We start from the raw sequence: 23513 nt of genomic DNA, 5'->3' as shown, positions 1-23513 counted from the left end.
CGTTTCTCCACACATTCTCATTAACTTCACCACCTAATGACACAAAGAATATTTGCACACATTGTACACATTCTCTTCCACACACATGTTACTACACGCATTCTCTTTAACTCACCACCTAATGACACAAAGAGTATTTGCACACATGGTACACATTCTCTTCCACACACATGTTTTTCCACGCATTCTTATTAACTCACCACCTAATGACACAAAGAGTATGTGCACACATTGCACACCTTCTCTTTCACACCCAGCCTGTCCTTCTCATGTGCACATGCTTTCTCTCTCACGCACAGGCAGAGCGCATCCTCGTCCACACTGGCACCCATGAGCCCTCCCTCTCACACACTTTCCTTCTCTCTCTCACACACACACGCACACACACTTCTCTCCCGCGCAAAGCATCCTCTCTCCTCCTTCCCTCCCCCGTTTGCTTTCCTTCCTTCCTTCCTCTCTTTCCCTTCTTCCTTTTTCCCTGGAGAAAGCAAAGGGAGGGCGGGGGAGGCGGACGGAGCTGCGCCTCCTTCCTTCCTTCCTTCCTTCTCTCCTTCCCTCCCTCTCTGGCTCCTCTCTTCCCTTCCCAGCACCGGGCAGCCTCCTCCTCCTCCTCTTTTCTCCTCCTCCTCCTCTTCCTCCCTTGACAGCTCGGGGCGGCCTCTCCGCTGTTTCTAAGCCGGGGCCAAGCAGCTGCCGCTTTTTCCAGGGGTCCCGACCACCGCCGCTCGACCGCTTCCCGACCCCGAGCCTTTCCTTTGCCTCCCAAGAAGTGCCCCCCCCCCCCCCACACGCACACACAATCCTCCCTGCTGAGATTATCCTCCTCCTCCTCCCTCTCCTTCTCCAGGATGGCTCCTCTTCTGCTCCTCTCCGACTGGGGGTCTCGCCCCTCCTTCTAGCCTTTCCTCTCTTCTCTCCGCCGAGGAAGGGGCTCTTCTGCTGCCCACTTGGCGGCGTCCACGCCGCACTGGATGCCTCCCTGGTCGCCCATCTCGCCCACCGTGGACAGCGCCCCAGGTAGGAAAGGGACCCTTGGAAGGGGCTGAGCTGGGGACCCTCTTGACCCACGCTTCCTTTTGCCATCATCGCTGCCCTGGTTCCCCTCTTGGCCCTCCCTAGCAAGCCTATCCTTAGGCCTAGGGGCAGGAAGAGGGGATCAGGTTCCTTCTTGACCCAGCCTTTCCTTTGCCACCGCCCCTTGCCCTCTCCTTGCTCGGTGAGGGGCATCCAGAACAGGTTGGCCACTAGGCAGCACATTGAGCAAGTGGATGATGGCATCCTATGGATAGGGAGCCCTGCAGGGCAGGAGAGCAGAGCGGAAGAGAGTGTGCTTGTGTTTATGTTTGGGAAAGAGGCTCTGATCTGGTCTGGGAAGGTGAGGGCACCCCACAGCCATTCCCAGCCTAAAGCGGCAAAGCTATATCTCCCCTCCACACACACATTAATAACCATAACAAAACTTTATTTATATTCCGCCCTATCTCCCTGGAGGGACTCAAACATAAAAGGCAAGCATTCAATGCCCGAACTCAACAACAATACCCCCATAATAATGAAAATTGACAGCCCAACATATACAAAATTATAAAATACATATACTAAAATTAAATTAAAAACGCAACCTGTTATATCAGACATAAAACAAAACATCAAACATGGAATAGAAGCATCCATTTCCCAGTTCCTTGAGGGCAAGTAGATTGATTGTTGCTCAAGATGTCTATTGAGCTGGTGGGGCAAACAGGGCACAGATATGGATGATAGCGCCTTCCCCACTGTGTGTTTGTGCGTGCCTTGGAGGGGGGAGGGTCTGGTCTCATCTGGGAAGCCGAGGGCAACAATGTCCAGCCCAGGTGGCAAAGCACCAGGATCATATTCCTTCCTCCACAAACACACACACACACACACACTCCCTTGGTCTGGTCTGGGAAGCTGAGGACAGCCACCAGGCCAAGTGGCAAAGCACTAAGGCTATATCTTACACATACATACACATTTCCTATTGTGTGTTCGTGTTTTCAACTAGGGGTTTGATTTGGGAAATCCAGGGCATCCACCAGCAATGTCCAGCCCAGGTGGCAAAGAGCCAAAGCCATCTCTCTCCCCCCTCCGCACGCACACACATACACACACACTGCTGTTTGTTTGTGTTTCCTCTTAGTAGAGGATGTCCGCTCTGGTTTGGGAAACCGAGGGCATCCAAAACCAGTGGTGGGTCCAGGTGGCATAGCACCAGGGCCATATTTCCCCCCAAACACACACATACATGCTCCCTGCTGTGTGTGTTTGTATTTCTTTTTGTTAAAGGGGGAGGTCTGCTCTGCTCTGGGAAGGTGAGGGCCTCTGTCAGTGATGCCCAGCCCAAGTGGCAAAGCACCAGGGCCATATCTCCCCTCCATACACACTCCCGGCTGTGTGTTGGTGTTTCTTTTTGGTAGAAAGGACCTGGTCAGGGAAGGTGAAGGCATTTTCAGTGATGCCCAGCTCAGGTGGCAAGGCACCAGGCACATTTCTCTCTCCCCAAACACACACATGCACACTTCCTGCTGTGTGTTCATGTTTTGGATCAGGTCCTGGAAGCTGAGGGCACCCGCCAGCGATGTCCAGTAAAGTGCCAAAGCCATATCTCCAAACACACACATATACACACACTCCTTGCTGTCTCCACCGTGGGCAGGGCAGCAATTTGATGAGAGGGTATGGGTAGCAAAGACTTGAATTCATGCCTGGTTGGTTTACGCCGGTCCCCAAAGCTAGGCCAGGAAGATGGCTTAATCAGGAGCATTTTGCAGCACTCAAGTCAGAACACCCCCCCCCCCTTTACCTCTGGAATAGAGATAGAGATAAGGAGGTGTGTGCTAGCAAAGAGTGTGAGGATGGGGACAACAAGGCCTAGTTCCTTCTAATGTGCCTTCCTCCTTGCATTCTGCTTTCCTAAATTACCTTCCCTTGTTCTGCTTTCTGGCTGGCCCTCCGTCCCCATCTGTCTATCTGCCTACCTTACTTTGCCCTGGGTGGTTGCCACCCACCTAGTGGGTTTGCCAAGTCAGCTAGTTAGTCTCAGGATCCCAGGAAATCCTTTACTTCGACATTGAGGCTTACGGTGTTTTCAATTTTTAAGTCAAACCTTTTAAAAGAATTTTGACAGAAATTCTGACACCAGGAATGTTTTGTTTTTCTTCCCTTGTCTCTGCTTCTAAACCTATTGTAAATTTGGTTTGATCTAATTCAGAAAGTCAGGGGAAAGTGCCAGGAATCTGAGTTGTCATATAGAGTCGTGGCTCCCCACATCTTGGGTCCACAGGTATTATTAGGTGAACTACAGGAATAAAGAAATTTATTTTAGGTCGAAGGCTGGACACAAAGATCTCTTTAGATCCTTCTGACTCCTCAGATTGAGTTATATTGCTCCCTGTGTTGATACATTTCCTGTGTATAGAACTTGGGCATTTTATTTTTATAGTTTACAGTTTGAGGATACTTTGTCCAGCATGGTTCCTTGTTGTGCTTTCTGGGACATTGCAGAAGTTGTAGTCTCACAAAGCAACTTTTGCTTGTGTTCACACACTGATACATATACGGTTGGCTTTCTCCCTTGGCGTTCTATGGACAGAAACTCTCCCCTGATTCAGCCTGTTTAGAAGAACCCGTCTAGCAAACATCTCAGCCCTCGAGGCAGCTACAAGCATGCCTTTAGGCAATGACTAGAGACCATTCAGTGGAGTTGAGCAAGCATTTACTCAGGGGTGGGGAACATAAGCCTAAATCTAAGTGGAACAGGAAGACCAATGGGAAATATTCTAGGGCAAATGTCTCAAATGGAAAGTCCACATGACACTCTGGTGTCTACAATTGCAAAAGAGAAGTGGGCGTGAGGAAGCTATCATTTCTTCTAGGGCAGGTTTAAGGGTTACTGATTTAAGAGGAAATGAGTGTTGAGCAGACAGAAATTATAGTACAACCACTGCATCTACAGGGATATGTTCCTAAACTTTTCAGATACACAAAACTAAAGCCTATTAAAATGATGGACTTTCAGCCCAATAATGAGCCCCTGGTGGCATGGTGGATTAAAGCCTTGTGACTTGAAAGTTGGGTTGCTGACCTGAAAGTTCGAATCCAACCCGGCGAGAGCATGGCTGAGCTCCTTCTATCAACTCCAGCTCCATGCGGGGACATGATAGAAGCCTCCCACAAGGATGGTAAAAACACCAAAACATCTGGGCGTCCCCTGGGCAACATCCTTGCAGACGGCTAATTCTCTCACACCAGAAGTGACTTGCAGTTTCTCAAGTCACTCCTGACACACACAAAAAGCCCAATAATAGCACAGAATCATGCTGGAAAACCTAGAAAAGGCCTAGAGAGGCCATATTTTGATGCACACAGAGAAATGAAAAATACATACTTGTCTTATGCAAAGAAGGATCATATTGCATTACTTTCCAAATGAGGAGGAGCTCCTTGTAGACAAATAGACACCTTTCAGAGCTTGCTTACATTTTGGACTAGAACTCCCAGAAGCTGGCATAGCAATTTTGATATAAGCAGCTTCTCTAATTTCTGCTTTGGTGTGGCATCTCTGTGTGTGTGTTTTCATGGATTGCATCCAATTGTGTAGGTTTGTAAAATGTACTGTGAGGAATGAGGTGCATGTGCGCGAGAGAGCAATATCCTCCTTTACACAGAAATACACACACATGTGTGGGAGCCAGCATGATGTAATGGCTCAAGTGCTGGACTACAGCTCTGGAGACTAACCTTTGAATCCCCACTCATTCCTCTGAAGTTCACTATGTGACTTTAGAAAAGTCATACCCTCTCGGCCTCTATTCAGAAGAGGGTTGCCATTGCCTTCCTTTGAGGCCAAGAGGGTGTGACTTGTCCAAGTCAAGAAAAGCCTGTGGATATACTCTGTATATACTCTATAGTGTATATATTTTGTAGTGTCCTAGTTTATCCCAGTGCTAGACTTTTAGTGGAATACTGTTTTCCCATTCTTGGAAGAAAAATACTAAGTCCGCTCCTCCTGGTGTGAAGTCATTTCATAAATTCCTCTAGAGCTGTGGTTCTCAACCTGTGGGTCCCCAGATGTTTTGGCCTCCAAATCCCAGAAATCCTAACAGCTAGTAAATTGGCTGGGATTTCTGGGAGTTGTAGGCCAAACACCTGGGGACCCAAAGGCTGAGAACCACTGCTGTAGAGCTGAATTGCTGATCTCTCTTTAGACATCATACTCCTTTCTTGATGCTTTCCTGCTGCCTTTACATTGAACTTGGTATAGCAGGTGCCTATAGATCTTAATAAGAATATCTGAGTGATTTTTTAGTAAATAAAAATAGAAGTGTTTTAAGTTTTAAAAAAGAAATGGTTATTTAAAATGGTCTCAAATGCCCTTACTCAGACAATGGGATAGTACTGGGAAAATGTGAATTCTGTGTGTGAGAGAAAGAGGGAGATTCAATGCTGATTAAGGTGGCCAATTGCGACATTCACACTTGCCTCAAACAGACAAGAATCCCTTCTCCCACCCTGGGCATTCCACAGATATGTAAATCCTGTTTGCCTAGTTTCCAATATACCTCACAACCTTTGAGAATGCCTGCCATAAATGTGGATGAAATGTCAGGAGAGAATGCTTCTGGAACATCACCATACCGCCCGGAAAACTCACAGCAAACCAGTGATTCAGGCTATGTAAGCCTTCGACAATGCACATAGAGAGATGAGCGGATTTTTTTTTACACCAGAATAGACGATAAGAAGAAAGAGAAGCATGTAACGAGATTGCAGAAACAAATTATTATGCTACGATTTGCCCCACATAAGAAAGGTTTTGAGTGCCTAGGATATCTGTGTCTTAATCTAGATTTTACACACATAGAGACGCATGTGGAAAATGGTCCCATTGTTTCTTCATTTCCTTCCTTTTTTCCTCCTCCTCTGCCCTGGTGTATTTTTATCACCTGAAGATAACACTGTAGATCTATGATGAAGCAGTCTCTCTGCCTCTTAAAAGCTTGTGCCACAATCGGCCTCTAAGGCGTCATACAACTCTTTGAGGTTTTTCCCCCACTAACATAATAAACAGGCATGGCTATACCTGAAGAATGTAAGTGTCTTTGGATATTGAGAGATGCAAGAACAACCTAATGATGGACCTCACCGGTTTGCCTTTCACTAGGTCCCTATTTCGAAAGGAACTGTAGTTAAAGATAAGAGACCCAAATCAGGAATCCCCCTAATCTAGGACTGTGTGTCGTGGTGGCGTTGTAGTTCAGCCTCGGTTACCTGTGTTAGTGCTTGATGTCAATGAGGTTTCTAGGCCTGGGCCTGTGTCTGATTCTGGGCCTGTGTCTGATTGTAGTGGGGATGATGGTCTTGACAGGCTTGCCTTAGAGCCAGAGGCTTCTGCAGAACAGAGGCCGGAGCCTCAAGGCCAAATTCCTGAAAGGGGATGCTTTTTTGAGGGAAATTCTTCAGATACAGATGTGGCTGCAGAGGGTAATGAGCTGGCAGATAGGAGGTGAAACTTTTGTAAACAGAGAGAGAATTCCCAGCTTCTTCATTGGTCAGTTCATCTTTGAGAAAAAAGAGAAGATAAATTATCTGCTGAGAAAGTGAAATGAAATGTCTTTTTCTCAGGGGAGGAGGTGTATTAAGGCAAAGGGAAAAGCCTGTTATTTCATTAGGGTCAACGTTGTTATTTCAAGTCAGTCATGCCTGTTCATGCGCAAAGTTTCCTATATGGATTTTGATTCATGGTTCCTGTCATGCCAAGTTTTGCTCTTTGAATCCAAGTGTATACTTTCCTGTTTCCAATTTACCAAGTTCATGCCTTGTCTTTTGGAATTTACTCCGCCTTGTGTTTTTGAATTTTACGTCCTTATACCTTGTGATTTATTCCTGTACCTTGGAAGTGGAGGACTATTGCTGATGTTTTGAAGAAACCTTTTAATCCTTTTTATTGCTTGGCTTTATATATATATTCTTCAATAAACTGCTTGCTGATATATTCAGTTTGCGTGGTGTTGTATGGTCAGAGAGGTGTAGCTCTTGGATACAACAGGTAGCTGGTGGATTCTTTGCCAGTGGGTCACTGGATGATGATGATAATGATATTACAGTAGAATCTCACTTATCCAAGACTCACTTACCCAAGGTTCTGGATTATCCAATGCATTTTTGTAGTCAATGTTTTCAATATACCGTGATATTTTGGTGCTAAATTCATAAATACAGTAATTACAACATAACATTACTGCATATTGTACTACTTTTTCTGTCAAATTTGTTGTCTAACATGATGTTTTGGTGCTTAATTTGTAAAATCATAACCTAATTTGATGTTTAATAGGCTTTTCCTTAATCCCTCCTTATTATCCAAGGTTCTGCCAGCCCATTTAGCTTGGATGAGACTCTACTGTAGTATTATTATTACTATTATTATACCATTTTTTTCTCTTAAAGAGACTCAAAGTGGAATTTAGTGTGAACCTTAACAAAAACCTTATCCACTACAGTAGAGTCTCACTTATCCAACACTCGCTTATCCAATGTTCTGGATTATCCAACGCATTTTTGTAGTCAATATTTTCAATATATCATGATATTTTGGTGCTAAATTCGTAAATACAGCAATTACTACATAGCATTACTGCATATTGAAGTACTTTTTCTGTAAAATTTGTTGTATAACATGATGTTTTGGTGCTTAATTTGTGAAATCATAACCTAATTTGATGTTTAATAGGCTTTTCCTTAATCCCTCCTTATTATCCAACATATTCGCTTATCCAACATTCTGCCGGCCTGTTTACGTTGGATAAGCGATACTCTACTGTATCCTGGATCTGATTGTCAAAATAGGTTCAACACTTTGGACAGCTCCTTTAAATTTCTATAGCCCGAAAAGACTTATCATATCGCATCACCGACACAACTCCATGGTCTGTAGATTTCCAAAGCCTCTTTAGATCAATGACTAAAGTGCATATATACACTGTAGAATTAATGCAGCTTGACACCATTCTAACTGCCATGGCTCAGTGCTGTGGAAATCACAGGAATTGTAAATTTACAAGGTATTTCGGCTTCTCTGTCAAAGAGTGCTGGTGCCTCAACGAACTACAAACCCTAACAGTCCATAGCACTGAGCCATGGAATTAAAGTGGTGTCAGACTGCATTAATTCTACAGTGTAGATCAGGCATGGGCAAACTTGGGCCCTCCAGGTGTTTTGTACTACAAGTCCCAGAATTCCTAACAGCCTCATGCCCCTTCCTTTTCCCCCTCAGCCGCTTAAGCGGCTGAGGGGGAAAAGGAAAGGGCCTGAGGCTGTTAGGAATTCTGGGACTTGTAGTACAAAACACCTGGAGGGCCCAAGTTTGCCCATGCCTAATGTAGATGCAGCTTAAGGTCTCAGTTTTACTCCTCCCACGTCTGTAACATGGCCATTATAATAACGCTGACCTACATTCCTTTCTGGTGGAGAGATGACCCAGTCCGTTGATATTCGGCATTCTTTTTCATTTGAGAACCACCTCAAACGATGTTCTGTGTGTGTGTATTTCTGCAGCTCTATTTATAGAGATAGAGACAGATATAAATACATGCCTAAATAAAAAATAAACGCAGATGCCAAATTGGAACCCCCCGAAGGGTCGGTCTGCTTAGATGCTAAACTCTTAACTTGTTAATACAACTCAGTTCAGCCTGGCTCACCAAAACTGCCCGGTGAGGATAAACGCGGTGAGGATTGCAAAGCACTTTGCATGCAGGGACGTGTGACGGCGGCCGTGATTAATATTAATGGACGGGCCGACCAAGGTGGCACAAGTAATGGAGAGGCTTTTTGATTGCGTTTATTTCTTTCCTGGCAAAGTGCTGATTCCTTCTGTCCCTAAATAGATTCCGGAAGTGGATGTTTCTCGGGCTCAGCCCTGATCGTGTCTCGGGGCCTCAAGGGTAAGCAACTGACTGTCGCTGGTTGGGTTGGAGCTCTTCTTGAGTAAGGTGGAGGCCATAGGAGGGAGGAGATGCTCTAATCTGCCTTGTAGCCATGCCCACTGGGAAAGAGAAGCTGTGAACCTTCTTCCAGCAGCAACGTGGGGAAGAAGGCCTTGGCCTCAGTGGGATTCACTTTCCTGGCTTTTGACCCAAGAGTCATGGACTTCCAACAGAGCTTTATAGCATTCTGTGTTGGCCTCCCTGGAGATGAAGGAGGAAGCGGAAGAAGAACTGGGAGGAGCCAGTTGTGAATCTTCTCTCTCAGGCCCTTGTGACAAGAGTGTGTAACTAGGCAACCAGCTTAGAGATTGTTGTCAGCTTTGATTAGTGCCCAGGGCTAATTACCCCACCGGCAACGGGAAAGTAGGGAGACGGAAGGATCACACACATCTTTGCTGAGGCCCCACGTGTCTGCCCCACCTCCTTGCCACAGGCGCAGAAGGCACTTGTCCATTTCATCAGGATGGATCGGGCAAAGGGGTGCATCCAGACCGGCTACAACTTGAAAAAGTTACCTTTGGAAATCACAATCCCAGAATAATAATAATAAATAATAATACAAGTTTATTTATATACCTCTCCATCTCCTCGAGAGGACTCACGGCGGTTCCAGAATGAACATAAGAACTCTTATGAGTCTCACTTATCCAACATAAACAGGCCGGTAGAATGTTGGATAAGTGAATATGTTGGATAATAAGGAGGGATTAAGGAAAAGCCTATTAAACATCAAATTACCTTATATAATATAATAATAATAATAAAACTTTATTTATACCCCGCCACCATCTCCCCAACGGGGACTCGGGGCGGCTTACATGGGGCCATGCCCAGAACAATACAATATAACAAAATATAAAAACAACACATCATAACACAATTAAACAATACAATAGATAATAATATACACTACAGTGTGTATGTGTGATATATATATATATATATATATATATATATATATATATATATCATACATACAGTGTGTGTGTGTGTGTGTGTGTGTGTGTGTATACTCAAGTATAAGCCAACCCGAATATAAGCCGAGGCAGCTAATTTTACCACAAAAAAACTGGGAAAACATTGACTCCAGTATAAGCCGAGGGTGGTAAATTTCAGAAATAAAAATATATAATAATAATAAAATTACATTAATTGTGGCATCAGTAGGTTAAATGTTTTGGAATATTGACATAAAGCTCAAATTTAAGATAAGACTGTCCAACTCTGATTAAATCATTATTCTGATCTTCTTCAATGTAAATGTGCTTATGTATCCTTTTAATAATAATAGAGTAAAATAATACATGTAATAATAATAATAATAATAATAATAATAATAATAATAATAATAATAAATACAGGAAAATAATACATGTAGTAATAAATACAGTAAAATAATAATAATAATGATAAGATCAGAGTGAAATAATGTATTAATAATAATAAAAATGGAGTAAAATAAATGTAATAGTAGCAACAATAATAGAGAAAAATAATAAATGTAATAATACCAATAATAATAGAGAAAAATAACAAATGTACCATATATTCTCGAGTATAAGCTGACCCAAATATAAGCCAACCAGGACCCTCACCAGAGTATAAGCCAAGGGGGGCTTTTTCAGTCTTAAAAAAGGGCTGAAAACTAGGCTTATACTTGAGTATATACAGTAGGTTATGATTTTAAAAATTAAGCACCCAAACATCATGTTATACAGCAAATTTGAAAGAAAAAGTAGTTCAATACGCAGTATTGCTATGTAGTAATTACTGTATTTACGAATTTAGCACCAAAATATCACGATGTATTGAAAACTTTGACTACAAAAATGCATTGGATAATCAAGAATGTTGGATAAGCGAATGTTGGATAAGAGAGACTCTACTGTACTTGTCAAAAAACACCATACAACAAAGTTAAACATAGTAAACATAATAAACAACACCATGAAACAAAACCAAAACAATTCTATTAAATCAGACACAAAATTAAAATCCAGATCAATATACTCCATCAAGGATTCAAATACCAGTAAACAGAAATTCAAGCTAGACATGGTCAATTATAAGGGATAGGGAAAAACGTGTGCATCAGAGTATCATAGGGCCAGGGAGTGGATAAAATGCAGAGCAGGGTCTTAGTTGACAACCGAGGGAGAGGGGGGATTGAGGCTAATCTTGCTCAAAAACCTGCAGGAGCCACCAGGTTTTCAGTTCCTTGAGGAAAGAGGACAATGTAGGGGCTTGCCTGATCTCTCTGCTGAGGGCCACCACCAAGAAAGCTCTCTCCCTCGTCCCCATCAGCCACGCTTTCGATTGTCTGGCACAGTCTGGAATTTATAGTCCCTGCCTCCAAAAAGAGGTAAATGTGTTGTCTTAGGCTTTCATGGCCAGAATTACTGAGTTGCTGTGAGTTTTCCTGTATTGCTGTATGACCATGTTCCAGAAACATTCTCTCCTGACTTTTCACCCACATCTATTACAGGCATCCTTAGAGGTTGTGAGGTCTGTTGGAAACTAGGCAAGTGGGGTTTGTATATCTGTGGAATCTCCAGGGTGGGAGAAAGAACTCTTGTACGCTTGAGGCAAGTGTGAATGTTGCAATTGGCCAGCTTGATTGGCATTGAATGGCCTTGCAACTTCAAAGCTTGGCTGCTTCCTGCCTGGGGGAATCTTTTGTTAGGAGGTGTTAACTGGACCTTATTGTTTCCTGTCTGAAATTCCCCTGTTTTCTGAGTGTTGTTCTTTATTTACTGTCCTGATTTTAGAGTTTTTAAAATACTGATTTTGTTCATTTTCATGGTTTCCTTCTTTCTGTTGAAATTGTCCACATGCTTGTGGATTTCAGTGACTTCTCTGTGTAGTCTGACATGGTGGTTGTTTGAGTGGTCCAGCATTTCTGTGTTCTCAGATAATACACTGTGTCCAGGTTGGTTCATCCAGTGCTCTGCTACGGCTGACTTCTCTGGTTGAGTTAGTCTGCAGAGCCTTTCACGTTTCCTGATTCGTGTCTGGGCAATGCTGCTGCCTTTGGTGATCCCTCTGTAGACTTGTCCACAGCTGCCTGGTATACGGTAGACTCCTGCAGAGGTGAGAGGATCCCTTTTGTTCTTTGCTGAATGCAGGATGTTTTGGATTTTCTTAGTGGGTCTATAGATAGTTTGTAGGTTGTGTTTCTTCATCACCTACCCCATGTGGTCAGTGGTTCCTTTGATGTATGGTAAGAACACTTTTCCTCTGAGTGGACCTTTGCCTTTAATCTCATGACTTGTTCTTTGTCTTGAAGGTCTTCTAATGTCTGCCGTGGAGTATCAATTGGTCTGTTGCATGGTGGCAATTTAGGGATGTAGCAAGAACACAACGAAAGCTTAGGGATGTACGAAGACTGTGGTGGCAATTAGGAATTTAGCAATAACGTGATGGCAACGTAGGGACATGGGAAAAATGTGGTGGCAATTTAGGGACTAAGCAAACTACCAAATCAAGCCCAGTGATCACATAGCTCAGCGTTGTCTTTATTGGTTGGTCAAGTGCGGCCAGTAGGCATCTCACAATTTTTTAACCAAAAGTGAACTGACTCTCTTGGAAACCAGTGAAGGCATGCTTTATCTTTTTTAAGAGATTACCCATCACTACAAAATTTAGCATAAAAGAAAACCCACATTTCCCAAAAACTTGTTTTGGTTCTTTACATATCCCTTTTTGACAATTCTGGTAGTCCTGCATCTAGGAAGGTGCAGTGGTACAACAGGTTAAACAGCTAAGCTGCAGAACTTGCTGAATGGAAGGTTGCTGGTTCGAATTTGTGGGATGGGGTGAACTCCCTCTGTTAGCCCCAGCTTCTGCCAACCTAGCAGTTCGAAAACATGCAAATGTGAGTAGATCAATAGGTGCCGCTTTGGCAGGAAGGTAATGGCATTCCATGCAGTCATGCCGGGCACATGTCCTAAGAGGTGTCTGCGGACAACGCTGGCTCTTCGGCTTAGAAATGGAGATGAGCACCAACTCCCATAGTCAGACATGACCAGACTTAATGTCAGTGGAAATCTTTACCTTTACTTTATTGCACCTACTAGAGGTGGAAAATCAGCTGATGTTGTTGCTCACTTGACCTATACAGAGTGGCAGCTACTTTCCTGTTGTCAGATGGAGGATATGCTGGGGATAGAGCCTGGGGACTTTTTGCATGCCAATCATGTGCCCTGTCTCTGAGTTATGACCCTCCCCTGAAATCGCCCCATTCTCAGCAATTGCTATTCAGAGGAATCATCATGTCTTTGAACCTGAAAGTGCCATTTAGCTGCCATGGTCAGTATCTGCTGGTGGATCGATTTTCCAAGCTACTTCTAAAGTCATTTAAGTGGATATGTGTGCTTATATGCATGCACCTTCAAGTCGCCTGTTGATTTGTGGCAATTCCATGAATTTTCATAGGGTTTTCTTTGGTAAGGGGCTTCCTCAGACATCTGGTATTATTTGGTGGTCTTCCAGCTTAAGCGGCTGAGGGGGAAAAGGAAGGGGCCTGAGGCTGTTAGGAATTCTGGGAGTTGAAATCCAAAACCTGGAGGGCCAAAGGTTGCCCATGCCTGTTATAGACGATATAGTGGACCTTTGATATCTGCTGGGGTTTGGTTTCAGTACCCCTCACGAATACCGAAATGTATGCATACTCGGTCCCATTATATATAGTGGTGTAGTAAAATGGAGCCTCCGGTGGCGCAGTGCGTTAAAGTGCTGAGCTGCTAAACTTGCAGACCGAAAGGACCCAGGTTCAAATCCCAGGACCGGAGTGAGCACCCACTGTTGCTCCAGCTTCTGCCATCCTAGCAGTTCGAAAACATGCAAATGTGAGTAGATCAATAGGTATCACTCTGGTGGGAAGGTAACGGCGCTCCATGCAGTCATGCCGGCCACATGACCTTGGAGGTGTCTACGGACAACGCTGGCTCTTCGGCTTAGAAATGGAGATGAGCACCAACCCCCAGAGTTGGACACGACTGGACTTAATGTCAGGGGAAACCTTTACTAGTAAAATGGAGTGCCTTCCATAAAATAGCATAAATATTTTCAAGCCATGGATAGAAGATCCCAGAATCCATAGGCACAGAGTGCCAACTTTGCAAAGACTTCAATGGGCTGGTATGTTGTAAGGAAGCTTTCTGTGTTCTTCCTCTCCTTCAAGCCTGTCCTATTAAGTGACTGTAAATCCCAGTAATATGAGATCAGAGGAAAACCAATCTGTCTTCTATATTTCCTATTCACATCATATCCTAGTCTCTCCCTACCTTCACTGTCACGTTCGTCTTTTTTTGTCCTTCCCTTGCTCGAAATTCTGCTGTAGTTTCTCCTATTACTCCACAGGCCCCCCTTTAAAAAATATTGTGCTGCTTAATCTTAGGAAAGGTCACTTATTCAAAGGATTCAGGAACAATCTTTTCCTGCAGATTTGTATTTGGACCCCATCCTGGCTGCTACAGATTTGTTCTTATTTTGGTCATGCTGTACTAATGTATTATTTCAGACCTACTTCTATATATTGCATGTGGTTTTATCATCTTTTTATTTTAACTACAAGCATATTAAAATAGCATACAGTACAATAAAGACGAGAGCGAAGAAATACAGAAAACCTAAAAATAAGCTATGACAGACTTTCAGAGAAGAACAAGGCAGGGAAAAAAAACCCTGAAGGGAAAATAGGCATAGATTGACTTCTAATTTTCCTACCAATCATTATAGATGTTATAAAATTCATCTTCATATATTTTATATTGTCTATAATAGCTATATATGTGATGCCAACAAAGTGAGGCAGCAGCTAAAAAAGCCAATGGGATCTTGGCCTGCTTAAATCAGAGTATAGTGTCTAGATCAGCGATTCTCAACCTTTCTTTTTGACCAGGCATCACTTTGACCAGGGACTACTCTCCAACATTAGTACTAAAAGGGTTACAAATCTGTTTTGGTCAGAGAGCTGTTCAGCAGTGGAACTCTCTGCCTCGGAGTGTGGTGGAGGCCCCTTCTTTGGAGGTTTTTAAGCAGAGTCAGATGGCCATCTGTCGGGGGTGCTTTGATGTGATTTTCCTGCTTCTTGGCAGGGGGCTGGACTGGATGGCCCATAAGGTCTTTTCCAACGCTGTCATTCTATGATTCTATGATTTCATCTAATGTTCAAATCCAGCATCAACATTTTATCTCTCTTATGCGGCAAACATGTAATAAATGGTTGCTTCTCTTTCACAAAATATTCCAAAGATGGATCTGTCTGTTTGTCTAAGGATGTACATATTTGTATGTTTGTTTGTTGCTTGATTTATTTGTACCACAAAGGCTCCTACATGACTTGATGGATTTGGAGCAAACTTGGCACACATACCTTTCACTACCCAACTTAAAATAATTTGGGTTCAAGGGCCCCAAGAAGTAAAAAAAAAAAATGCATGTAGCAAAGGGCAATTGATTACGTATGGAATGCAGTATATAGATAGAAAAAAAATCATTCCTGGCAGACAAAATGGGCAAATTTGGTGCCGTTTAGGCAGTTAGGTCATGAAAAGGCCCAGGGCCTATGATGATGGAAAACAGACAGAAAGGTTGTTTTAAATGATTGAAGTATCCAAAATGCTCCAGAAAGCACGGGCCAACATCGGCCCTCCTCCAGGTGTTTTGGACTGCAACTCCCACAATTCCTAAAAGCCAGTAGGTTGTTAAGAATTGTGGGAGTTGATAATCTATATATTAGGGCAAAATTGTTTCCTGACTGCATATGGTCTGGGAAGTGTGTGGTTTGTGTATGGCTCATAGGCATGGTTTTCCTAAGATAATGTAATACCATGAGTTCATGTTCAAGGTGATATTTGAGTAAATCAAGCTGAACATGAATTAATCTTGCTCTGAAAGCTTTGAAGAATGGAAGTGCGATTTACTGGATTCAAAATCTTCTGATAAAGCCTGATAGTTGAATTGTATCTGGTTTATTCCTTCATGCCATTTGACTTCTTATTGCCATTTCATAAGCACGGACACAATAGAGAAACCCTGTGGTCTATTGACTTATTGTGCCTGTGAGATTTATCTAGATGAATGATGACAATGGTTTGATTTTTCTTAAAAATCAAAAGATGAAAGTTGCTATTGCCTGTGTTATTGAGTGAGGCGAGGGTAGGCAGATTAGATCAGGTTTTGTTTGTGTGCGAAGCTTTGCAGACATAATCACAATTGTGGACTGGAATACACTTTCAGGGTCTCAAACTCAAACAGGACAGGACACGGAGAACAGAGGAAATTGCCAGATGCCAGAGATACGGGAAAGCAGGCTACAGGTGGGCCCTAGGAACCTGTTTTGTGGCCTCCAAAGTTCTCTGAAGAAAATCCCAAAGTTCCTAGATTCACCTAAAGAGCATAAATTCAGCCCAACATGTGGTCAGAAATACCTCAAACTCGATCCAAGCCACCACATGCACATGTCAAAATACATTTTGACATACAGTACTTACTTTACTTACTTACAACTTAGGCGATCCCTTGTTGTTCGAGTATAGTGGCCTTCCAAATGCAGTATCCTGGTGGTGGATATGTAGGTGACTATGGAGCCCTATTCTTCACCCGTATGTCCTTCCACAGTGTGGACATCTGATTCCAGGTGGAAGGTGGTCCCAGTCAGGGTTGGCTTGACGCGCCTTCCTCTTGGCACGTTTCTCCCTTAAGCCCTCCATTCGTGCCTCTTTAAACTCCACAGCACTGCTGGTCACAGCTGACCTCCAGTTAGAGCGCTCAAGGGCCAGAACTTCCCAGTTCTCCGTATCTATGCCACAGTTTTTAAGTTTAGCTTTAAGCCCATCTTTAAATCTCTTTTCCTATCCACCAACATTACGTTTTCCGTTTTTGAGTTGGGAGTATAGTAACAGCTTTGGGAGAGGGTGATCGGGCATTTAGACAACATGGCCAGTCCAGTGGAGTTGATGGCACAGGAGCATCACTTCAGTGCTGGTGATCTTTGCTTCTTCCAGCACACTGACATTTGTTCGCCTGTCTTCCCAAGAGATTTGCAAGATTATTTGGAGGCAACGCTGATGGAATCATTCCAGGAATTGAGTGTGACGTTTGCAGACCGTCCACATTTTGCAGGTGTATGACAGGGTTGGGAGGACAATAGAATCATAAAATCATAGAATCATTAAGTTGGAAGAGACCTCTTGGGCCATCCAGTCCAAACCCCTGCAATAAGCAGGAAAATCTCATTCAAAGCACCCCCGACAGATGGCCATCCAGCTTAAAAGCCTCCAAAGAAGGAGCCTCCACCACACTCCAGGGCAGAGAGTTCCACTGCTGAACAGCTCTCACAGTGAGGAAGTTCTTCCTAAAGTTCAGGTGGAATCTCCTTTCCTGTAGTTTGAAGCCATTGTTCCGTGTCCTAGTCTCCAGGGCAGCAGAAAACAAGCTTGCTCCCCTCCTCCCTATGACTTCCCCTCACGTATTTATAATGGCCCTCATCATGTCTCCTCTCAGCCTTCTCTTCTGCAGGCTAAACATGCCCAGCTCTTTAAGCCGCTCCTCATAGGGTTTTTTCTCCAGACTCTTGATCATTTTAGTTGCCCTCCTCTGGACGCTTTCCAGCTTGTTAACATCTCCCTTCAATTGCAGTGCCCAGAATTGGACACAGTATTCCAGATGTGGTCTGACCAAGGCAGAACAGAGGGGGAGCATGACTTCCCTGGATCTAGATGCTATACTCCTATTTATGCAGGCCAAAATCCCATTGGTTTTTTTTTTTTTTTTTGCCGTCGCATCACATAGCTTTATAAACAAGCACCTTGATATCCCTATGGATGTCCCGATCCTCAAACATTCTCTGCTTCATTCAGAAAAATGCTGCTCTTCCAGAGCTCAGGCAGTGCTGTATTTCAGTGTCAATGTTGACTTTTGTGGAGAGGTGGCTGCCAAGGTGGTGGAAATGGTCAACATTTTCTAACATTACACCATTAAGCTGTATTTTTGGCATTGTGGAGGTATTGGCTGGTGACTGCTGGTAGAGCATTTTGGTTTTCTCAACGTGCAGTGAGAGGCCGAGCTTCTCGTATGCTTCTACAAATGTGTTTAGAGTGACTTGTAGGCCTTCTTCTGAATGTGCACAGACATTGTTATCATCGGCATAATTGGAGTTCTGTAACAGATGTTGTGGCGACCTTGGTTTTGGCTTTCAGTCTGCTGAGGTTAAATAGCTTGCCATCTGTCCGATAGATGATTTCCACCCTGGTGGGAAGTTTCCCATCAATAAGATGAAGTATCATAGCAATGAAGATTTTGATATAATCCTCAAACTGGAACCATAATAGGTGGGAATCTCCCCGCCATCTCTTGCAGTTGTCCACTTCTCTCTGTACTGATTCAGGCCATTAGTCCACCGTAGCCCAATGTTGTTCTCTCTGATTGACAATGGCCTTTGGCCTTCAGAGACCGCAGGGAGGTATCTGTCATTGATCTGTCATGAGAACCAAGTAACAGACGTGGTTCCCTTTTCTCTAAGCAGCTTGGAAGGATGAAGAAAGCTAGAACAAAAGTAACATACAGTTACATCTCTGTCATGAGGTAGAGACAGAGTGAGTCAACTGCCTCAGGCACCAAAGGTAGTCCCTTGATTATTGTCACTTCTGCCACCTCACTTTCAGACAATAGAGTTATGTGTATGTCTCACAGCCAGCCCTGTTGTCCTAACCTGCCCTACAATGGCACTGAAAGATAGCATCTTTGGTTTGCTGCCTGTTTTCCGGACTGTATGGCCATGTTCCAGAAGCATTCTCTCCTGACGTTTACCCACATCTATGGCAGGCACCCTCAGAGGTTTTGAAATCTGTTGGAAATTAGGCAAGTGGGCTTTTCTTCTATGCTGCAAAGACACAGATACTATCCCACAATCTCTTGTGGCCAAAAGGACTTTCAGACCACTACAGGCTCACCGTATTTATGTCCGCCTGGAACACAACCTCCCCCACTTGCCTAATTTCCAGCAGACCTCAAAACCTCTGAGGATATCTGCCATAGATGTGGGCAAAATGTCAGGAGAGAATGCTTCTGGAACAAGGCTATACAGCCTGGAAAACTCACAGCAACCCAGTGATTCCAACCATGAAAGCCTTTGACAACAGATAGTATGTTCTTTCTGATACTTGAATGGGAGCCCACTAAGCTTCTATATGTGGAATGGTTGAAAGGGACCATCTTGTCTTTTTGCCTCAAGCTGCAAAAGATCCTGGGCCAGCCCAGCACATTAGAAGTTCAAAATGAATAGATCTTCTCACAGCTGACAAATTGGAGTCAAAGGTCTTCAGCCCTATGGCCAGTGAGGAGCCAACCTCCTTCTCCATGGGGCCCCTGTGGTCCGACACGTCTACAAAGTCCACCATGTCCATTGGAAGACCTGGTTGGCCATCAAGTAAAGTTGTCTATTTTGTCCCAGGAGAACTCCAGACAACAAGCAGTCAAGGACTGGATAAAACCTCCCAAACAGAGATGTCTCCAGGCAACTAAGGCCATGCTACCTCTATGAAAATACCCTCACTGATTGACTTTGCAAATTTCATGGCTACTCAAATGCTAATTCAAGATAGCTGATTGCAACATTCACACTTGCTTTAACAGACAAAAGTTCTTTCCCCCACCCTGGACATTCCCCCCCCCCCCCCCACACACACACACACTTCACTTGCTTCATTGCCAACATAACCTCTGAAGATGCCAGTCACAGATGCAGGCAATACATCAGGGGAGAATGCTGCTGGAACATGGTCATACAGCCCAAAAAAATTCACAGCAATCCAGTGATTCTAACCATGAAAGTCTTTGACAATACAGTTCTCCCCAATGTTTAGGTGGAGTCTCTTTTCCTGCAATTTGAAACCATTGTTCTGTGTCCTAGTCTGCAGAGCAGCTGAAAACCAGCTTGCCCTTTCTTCAACATGGTTTTCTTCTTCCAGATGACAAATCCACCAAAATTTATTTATTTATTTATTTCCATCATTTATATGCCGCCCTTCTCACCCGAAGGGACTCAGGGCGGCTCACAATACAGTAGAAAAATAAAACATAGCAATATAAAACAATCAATTTAAAACAATCCCATAAATACATTTAAAACAGTATAATAAAATACTTAATCCATTCGTCCACATAAACCTTGCACGTAAACCCTAGTCCGGACCGAGTTAAAGCCATCATAATTCATTCATTAAATGCTTGTTCGCAAAGCCAGGTTTTTACCTTACCAAAACTTAGCTACCTGCTTGCAGATAGTATTTCACCCCTATTCTCACTCGTTCTTTTGAAATCTTGGCCCTTCTCAAGAGTCTCAGAACAGAAGTACAATCCACCTTTAAGGTCTAACCTGGAATGAATCTGGAGATCTAAAAAAGACTGCAAGAGATGTGGTGTAACAGAGAACTTTAAAGCAACTCATGATATCATGACAGCTTTGCTTGATGTCGTGATGACTCAAGGCTTCCATACTTCTGGGTTGTATGAGCTTTACTGAAATGGTGTAAGAGCTATCCAAGGTACTGAAGCCTATCCTTACATAGTTTCTTGCACAGCACCTGTAAAATGTTGCTTTAAAACGGAGATCCACCATCCTTGCTGACCTGAGAGCTCTCAGTTGCCACTGTCTAGATACCCCTTTTGGAGTCATATATAGGAGTAAGTGAATTCAGGCCATCAGTGAAATACCGCAACATCCACAGAAGAGCAATATCTTTTTTGGCCAACTGAAGTGCTTCAACTACGTCATGCGAGCTTTTGAAGCTCTTCTGGCTTTTGCATCAGACAAACGATATTAAAACATCAAACGGGAAGAAAAATGACGATGCCAGAGTCACAGACCTACATTTTGTATCAGATGTTGTTTCTGCGGCAGTTCTGTTGCTCTGGAGGGATCTCAGTGCAGGCAAAGACCATTCCGCTTGTGGGCCGTGTAGGGATTGAGACAAAGGGCAGTCATAGTTAAATGCCATTAATAGCAATGAAGTAGCTTCTATTGGGATCCAGGTTGTGTCTGTTCTCTAGGAAGTTGCAGGCCCTTTTCTGCCTCAGAAAAAATTAAGCCAAGTTTATCCCACTCTTGGAACTTTCTTAGACAACACTTTCCCAGAAGAAAAACTCCTTGACACACCTCCATCCCCAGATTAGGATCTTGGATGGCAAGCAACTCTGTTTTGTCTGGATGCAATTTCAATTTGCTTCTCCTCATCCATCCCGTTACTTCCTCCAGGCATTTGTTCAGAGGAGACACTCTGTCCTTAGCTGAGGCTGTTTCTGAAGACATGGGGAAATATATTTGGATCTCATACTACTTATAACACTCTGCCCCATGCCAATGGATGATCTCTCCCAGTGGTTTCATGTAAATATTAAAAAGTATTGGGGATAGAATGGCACCTTGTGGGATGCCATATAACACTGAGGAACAGCTATCCCCAAGTAGCTTTTTCCATGCTCTAGTCTTCCCTCACTCCTGAGCTTGGAAAAGTTACTTTTTTGTATTTATTTGGTTTTTTTCCCCCTATTTCTTTTAAAATATTTTTTATTACAGTGGACATTGGCAATTAATTGGCTGTTTATAAGGGTATGTTGTATACTTTTATTCCCCCTTTTTTATACCTTTCTAATTAGAAATGATGTACGTAATGAGGTTGTTGTTTTTTTTGATCACTAGATTTTTAGTTGTATTTAAATCTATGCTGTTGAAACTGCCTTGGGTCATAAACTGCAAAAAGGCAGGATGTAAATAAAGGAAATAAATAATATTCTTGGCTCATAGACTTGTCCAGTTGGCATGCTCAGAGGCTATGATCGTAGGGGATTTTGGAAGTCAATGGCTCAACAGGAACTTTTCCAGTGTCTATTCCCTCCACTAATACTGGTATTCAATAGCATATATCACCTGCATGGGCAAATTTCGACTCTCCGGGTGTTTTGGACTTCAACTCCCACAATTCTTAACGGCCTACTGACTGTTAAGAATTGTGGGAGTTGAATTCCAAAACACCTGGAGGGCCGAAGTTGGCCCATGCCTGATATAGCATATCCTATATGGACATGGAAGTTTTCCTACAGTCATTGTTATTTGTTTGTTGTGTGCCATCAAGTCCTAGTTTATGACAATCCTAAGACAACCCTATCACAGAGGTTTCTTGGCAAGATACATCCAGAGGGAGTTTGCCACTGTCTTCCAAGCTAATATCAAATGACCAGATTTCCCCTTTCCCTCTCATAACAAAGATATTGCTGCATTAAATTGCAGCTAATACTTATGAAATGATAATGCTATATTCTGTGCTATAACTATAATGTGTTTGTTACTCTCATCAATCATACAACATGTAACTTCATTCAGTAATAGAGGGGAATATCACATGATTCAAATGCTGTCTTATGTTACTGCTTTGTGCTCTACATAGTTTGGGCCACTTGGGTTATATGAACCAATGGTTTGGCTTCATGTGAGGCAGATGCTTATGACTTATGCAAGGTTAGAAATGTGTGTAGGGATGCTATGTGAGATTATGTGAACAGCTAATTAAGCATCATGCTAATGTTCTTCCACGTGAGATATTCCCTTGTTCTGATTCTATGTCAGTGGTTCTCAAATGTGGGTCCCAGGTGTTTGGCCTACAACTCCCAGAAATTCCAGCCAGTTTATCGGATGTTAGGATTTCTGGGAGTTGAAGGCCAAAACATCTGGGGACCCATAGGTTGAGAACCACTGTTCTATGTCATCATAGAACCATTTCACACTCAACATACATCAGCCCACTAAATCAGTAGTTATCAGAGGGATGTCATCTACTTGCCTGTCTCCAAATAGTGGATAGGATATGCCATGGCTCCCTCAGTGTATGTTGGTGTGCATGCGCATATGTTTCTAACTCCTGTGTCACATGTCTATCATGGCAAACATTTGTGGATCACGGATGTGGTGAATGAGATGTCAATGGAGGGGGTTTCATCTGAGCTTTTGAGGAGCTATCCAAGGTGCTGGATCTATTTTAACAATAGGGTTTTGGAGAAGTCCTTTGACATTCAATCTAAAACAGTGGTGTCCAACCTCTGGTCCCCTAGGTGTTTGGGACTTGAACTCCCAGAAGCCCTGGCGAGCTTGTCCAATTGTCAGAAATTCTGGGAGCTGAAGTCCAAAACACCTGGAAGGCCAAAGCCTGGATACCACTGAACTGAAACATAGAATTGACTCACTCCTCCAGTCACAAGGAAGCTATCAGCTTGCTCTCCTGACCTAAGGCATTTTGCTAATTGAAGTAAATGAAATATCCCACCACCCCACTCATTCAAGAGTCAAGCTATGAACGCAGCTTCTTAATGGAGGGCAATACTAGCTATTCAGTCTCCTCCACCATCTAGTAAAAATATGATGCAGACATGAACTATTTTCCCATCCATATTCAAGAGCTGATGGAATCTGTCTTCAGATTCACTGAGATGCCCAGATGCCTAGTTGCT

General features: G+C 43.3%; 1 protein-coding gene across 1 annotated transcript in view; it reads left to right on the top strand.

The window, feature by feature from the left end:
• The first annotated feature begins 475 nt into the window (after positions 1–475).
• Positions 476–23513, top strand: part of gabbr1 (gamma-aminobutyric acid type B receptor subunit 1) — a 317954-nt gene continuing 294916 nt past the window's right edge. The window contains exon 1 of the mRNA XM_016991794.2: positions 476–1017. The gene's annotated coding sequence lies outside the window, so the exon portion shown is untranslated. The remainder of the gene's footprint in view (positions 1018–23513) is intronic.

Source organism: Anolis carolinensis, chromosome 2 (assembly GCF_035594765.1).
Source record: "Anolis carolinensis isolate JA03-04 chromosome 2, rAnoCar3.1.pri, whole genome shotgun sequence".
In the NCBI taxonomy this organism is placed as follows: Eukaryota; Metazoa; Chordata; class Lepidosauria; order Squamata; family Dactyloidae; genus Anolis; species Anolis carolinensis.
The sequence above is the reverse complement of the archived record's forward strand: the minus strand, read 5'-3'. Positions and strand labels throughout refer to the sequence as shown.